The sequence below is a fragment of the Metopolophium dirhodum genome, chromosome 8, assembly GCF_019925205.1.
Source record: "Metopolophium dirhodum isolate CAU chromosome 8, ASM1992520v1, whole genome shotgun sequence".
NCBI classification, from domain to species: Eukaryota; Metazoa; Arthropoda; class Insecta; order Hemiptera; family Aphididae; genus Metopolophium; species Metopolophium dirhodum.
Genome location: NC_083567.1, coordinates 34583859 through 34589420, shown reverse-complemented (window position 1 = coordinate 34589420; position 5562 = coordinate 34583859). Strand labels below are relative to the sequence as shown.

The window sequence follows — 5562 nt, the reverse complement described above, 5'->3', positions numbered from 1 at the left end:
GCCGTAGACCGCTGAGCCGGTCGCCTATATAATGAATCGGTTCCGATGGGCTCACGTGGTTTGACGGTGTGGCCGCCGGTCCAGTCGACCGATTGCGCGTGACTTAACGGCCGCGGTTTGGCCCATCGTGGTCGGTCAGTAAACGGGTCGCGTGGCCGTCGGCGACTGTCGGGTGCGACACACCGCCGACAAATCGCAGGTAAATCGGTTGGCCAGCGGTACGGCCACAAACGACGGCCGGCGCGCCGCCATCTGTCGGCGAGAAATGGCTCGTCGCCTTCAAGTCGCCGCCGCCTACCGCCCGTACGGACGATCGATCGCTCGACGACAAATTACCGAGTTTTTATCACACGCTCCCCCCCCCCCTCACCGCTAATTCGATTACACTTGTCGGTATTCAAAAGAAAAATGTCGATTAAATTCGAAGGGAATTCGGTTCCCTATGTTTTCCGTTTTGGAGATGGAGATTTCGTACGTCCCATCGACGGTCGGCAAGACACTAATCCCTATTCTCGACGCGCAATCTATTGAAATTAAATATTATAAACGGGTACTAACTTCCACTACTTAGACCACCAAACTCGAATGGTATGGTCAGTTTACGTTTTTTTAAGTCTGGTTTCCATTTTGTAACGATAAAATTGTGTGCTGATTTATGAGCGCTACGCGAATCGAACATAATATTATCGTTATTAATTCATTAGTGGTTTAACTCGACCAGTTCTACGCGAAACCGATTTCGATTGTACGTTGTACATTTTCGAAATGTTTTATTATCGTGTGTTGTAGTCGTAGTGTAACCCCCCGACCATGGCCCATGCCCGTGGGCGTGAATAATAATACTAATATATCAATATACCATTCGAATATTATAACATACATTTTAATATCGTATATAAATCATTATAATATATTTATTATAATATGCCATAAAGATGGCTGCAGTCCTACCGCTTCACGGATCGAGAGAACAAAATGCTTAATACTGGGTGTTCATAGATGGCGCAAGTGATCTTCATATACATTTTTTTAAATGCTCATTAATATTATGTTTAATTATTGATTATAAATATAGTATATTATTATAGAGTTATATTTCATCTAGTCTAATGTTTGATCTTAATTCTGCTCAATTCTAAATGTCCATCTCGTACAGACGAAAATAAGGCTCGTCGTCTACTACCAAGAATCCATCGTCCAAAATTTCCAACTCAACTCGTACATTACCATTCCGCTAGAGGACGCCACACCTACACCGTCTTACAAACGTAAATCGTTGACAATTTATTTTGTGTTCGGCAGTTTCAAATTTATGAAGTTTAAAATTTAAAGTGAATACCGATATTGACTATTGAGTATTATGACCTATTATGAATAATTATGTAACTCAAAGGTAAGAACTAAGAACATTATCTGTTTTTTTTCGATATTAAATTTTTAAAGTGAACTAGCATTTCGAAAATGTGATACTTTACATTCACATACATAATATCTATAAAATTAAAATAACTAACAAAAAACCGGTGAAAAAATAGTCAATGTTTTTACCTTTAAACTTGATAATAGATTCTAATTTTTTTTTTTTTATTATTACAAAACTGGCCAATATTAAATCTAACAATACTCATAGTTGGAACATATAATTTATAAAAAGGTTGTTTTACCTATATTTGTCATGTTTTTTATTAACTAAATTGTAAATCAAGCAATAATAAATTGCTATGTAATTAGTAGTAATAAATAATAATGTTTGCACAAATACTTCTGGTATGTATCAAATTATTTAGTTTTCTCAATCACCCGACTGAACAACATAATATTGTGAAAGACTTATTGATCATTGGATCAATGCTGTAAATCAATATTATACTAAGCCCAGTTATATTATTTAATTATTAGGAGACCTATAATTGTATACCATTTATTTTGTTTAATATCCTTTGTAACAACTTTTATATAAAATATTTGGAGTATGATTTGCAGACCAAATTTGGTTGAAGGCCAGATCTAAGTACCTGTCTACACACTACACTCCAAAGTGTTCAAGTTATTCCCATCAACTTTTCCCACTGTAAATTTAATAAAAGCAGATAAGTGCAGCAGGGTGGATACTCCATCAGCGGTGTTGGAAGTTTGTCCATCGTCCTTTCGGTCATTGGACAAGATAGTATATAATTGCAGAAATCGATTTAAATGCATATTCGATATATACGATTCTGAGTGGAGGATCAGTGTAACAGTTAATAATTATATGTGGTAATATATATATTTATTATTTATATACTGAAATTAGTAGGCATGTTTAATAAATAATATTATATAATTTGAAATTAGATTCATAAATTATGTTTGTGTTCAATAGTAAATTGAATAAATATAAATTCAAACATTTTCTTTTAGCGGTTATTTTAAAATTGTATTTGTTTCTATGGTACCTAATAAATAAAGCATTAGAAAAAAAATAGCTTAGCAATAGGGTATTTTGGTGATTTTTTCAGTGGCGTTAAAAAAACTATTGAGAAAATTGAAAAATGAGTAATGACCTCTCTAAAGTACCATCTTAATCCTATTTACTAAAAGATAAGATACTAAATGTTGACATCGAAGCACTCCTTTTGGTAGAAATTGTATTTACAGAATATAAAATAATTAAAAATTAAAATAAACATCATTGTAAAACCACTAGCTTCCTCGCTCCGCTCAGAATCTAAAATAAGTCAAATCGATGCTGATATCATCAAATGTTTAAATATGTACAGACTACAGAGAAACTATTAACTTACCAGTTAGATACTTTTCCCGGAAAAAAAGTCTCAAGGAAAAATAGTGTCTGGCAAAAAAAGTTCATAAAACTATTAAAATAATTTTTAAAAGTTACAGCGATAACAATTAATACAAGTAGGATTTTTATAATTATGCAAAATTTTTTTTCTATTCTGACATCTAACTTAGTGGTATAGATATGTATAATATTTTAATAATATTATTGACTAAGATTCAATGAGATATTTTTTTTTATAATTTTATTATTATTGGCTATTATTTTTGTTTTATCTGTTTTGTATTTAGTAGTTACCTATTATATGATTACATAATTATTAGATATTATCTTTAGAAAACAGAATTTTTTTCCCCTGAGACTTTCCTACCATCATGACATAAATATAGTGTACCTACTGAACATCTCTAATTATCGGACAATAAAATATTATAATGAGTTGTAAAATTGTTGTTAATGATGACAAAGTGTAAATAACTATATTATCTAAGTACCTATTGGCTATTCCACCTATTCATAATAATAATTTAGTAAAAATATTAAATAACCAATTAAATAAAGTGGTCAAAATTCCATAAATTGAAATTTGTGGATTTCTTGTAATAACAGTTATGATTCCACTGAAAATGAAGATCAACTGAAAGATTAAACTGGAATTAAATTGAACACATAATGTTTAATTTACATGAACACCAATTTTATTAATAACTTTATTAAAATGTTTAAAATCCGATTGAAAATTGGACGAAAAATAGGTTTTACCACTAGAGTGCATTAACCATACTAAGTTAGTCCTGTTTTATATCAAATAAAAATTAAAAGCCAAAAACAGTTTTTATCAGCTTAATATAATTTCCAGGATTTCTAAAATTGAATAAAACAATAATATACCTACTAAATTTGTTTTTTTCTAAAACAAAATATAGTATAAAATGTGTTAAAAAAAATTTGTATCTGCCTTTATTATAAATCTTAACATTACTGCTTACTGGAGTGCTTAGTCGTTGCTTTCTGGACGGCTTTAAATTATGCTAGTTATTATATTTTTATAAGATTAGAATGATTAGATAGGTACACAATATATTATCTATGTAATAATTTTTATACAGCGTTTCTCAACCTATGTTAAGTCGTATGTATAATAATAAAAAGCACTGTCAACATAATAATATATAATATACCTAATACCTATTGCAATATTATTGTCGTTGAATATTAGATCGCTAGATGCCAGATGTGCATAATAATATATTAGCAATTGTATAGTTAATAGGTACTAAACAGAAAATACTTAAGATCAACGTTCATAACACTTATGAACTTTAATACCTGTAATATAAATAAAAATTAATAGTATAATAATAATCTTGAGATGTTAAGCGCGTCCTCCTTTGTAACGTACGAATATTACATCAAAATGTTTGAAATGTTTAACATATTACAATTTTACAAATGACCTATGTTTATAGTATTGATAATTTTTATATTAATTTGAGAAAAAGTGTGTTCATAAACGATAGTAAATATTAGATTTAATAATAATGTCTTATAGGTGCCCAACAATATACAATATATTATACAAACTATGTATGTTTGTGTTACTTATTGTCGTAACCGTTTCCAGTGTCTTCCGATAGAAGTAGTTTTTGTTTTAGTCTCTAGTTAGTGTTTGAACTTTGTAGTACCGCCGTAATACACCGGTAACCGAATACTAAATACATCATATTATACAATTTCAAAATGTCGAATAACGATTGTTCAACAACAATAAATTACAATATAGAAATCACCAAGTTCTAGCCTCCAGGCATACGGATAGATATATTATTATAAATTTATACAGATTACAGACACTGGTATAAAATTGTCACACGATTACGATAGTTGGATAATTACCAATAATTATTTTACAATCGTAAATAAAGTTTACATGCGTTATTATGGACTATGGAGAATGGCAATAGACAAGGTGAATATTATAATAATTAATATCAATTATGTGTTATTGCGTATTGCGTCTCGTTGTTGAAACAAGAAACACTTGCGCCCGGTGGTGAATATTTCCAACTCAAGCGGTGACGACTGAGAAGTGCACAAATGCGTCTCCGGTTTCACTCATAGGAAGCGCTGCGCACCGACCGCCTCTTTGAGCTGGCACTTACCGTACCTTCTAGGCGCGTAATAACATCTCTGAAAGCTGCACAAACGTTTCCCGGTCATCGACACTTTATCGGTAAACCGCGAGACCGATCGCCGGTTGCCGTCACCGTTGGCCGACTGATTCGGTCGCCGGTTCGCTGTTGGCGGTTACCATTTTCGGATCACTATAGGACAGCATATAAGGTCTCGGTACACATCCAACGAGCATACTTACCTGGCGTGGAGGTCAACCGTGATCACATAGGCGGTTCCTCCAGGGCGAGGCCGGTTCATTGCACATGGAATCGGTTGACCCCTGCGAGTATCCCTAATGTGGATACCTCGGGCGCAGAATTTTTGTTAGCTGGGACTGCGTACGCGCCGTCCCTCACATTGACCAAAAACATTTTTTTTTTTAAATCTACTTCGGTATGCTTCGGTATAGCGTTGTTACTTGTTACGACCGTTCGCTTCCCGTAGTGTGTCTGAGCACCGCTTGAGGGCCTGGGCGTTGCAACTGTGCATAAAATACGCTTTTCAGTTTTGCGCATCGTATTATTCTTTGAATATTATTAAAATGAACAACCGTGACTTAACCATAAATCTTACACTATAATGTACATTTAATTATTTACTCTATAAGT

At 32.8% G+C, this 5562-nt stretch overlaps 1 non-coding gene across 1 annotated transcript; it reads left to right on the top strand.

Annotated features, from left to right (window-relative positions):
* Window positions 1–5145: 5145 nt before the first annotated feature.
* On the top strand, window positions 5146–5308 carry LOC132951514 (U1 spliceosomal RNA). The gene has a single exon (XR_009665342.1). It is a non-coding gene; the product is annotated as a U1 spliceosomal RNA (small nuclear RNA).
* The last annotated feature ends 254 nt before the right edge of the window (window positions 5309–5562 follow it).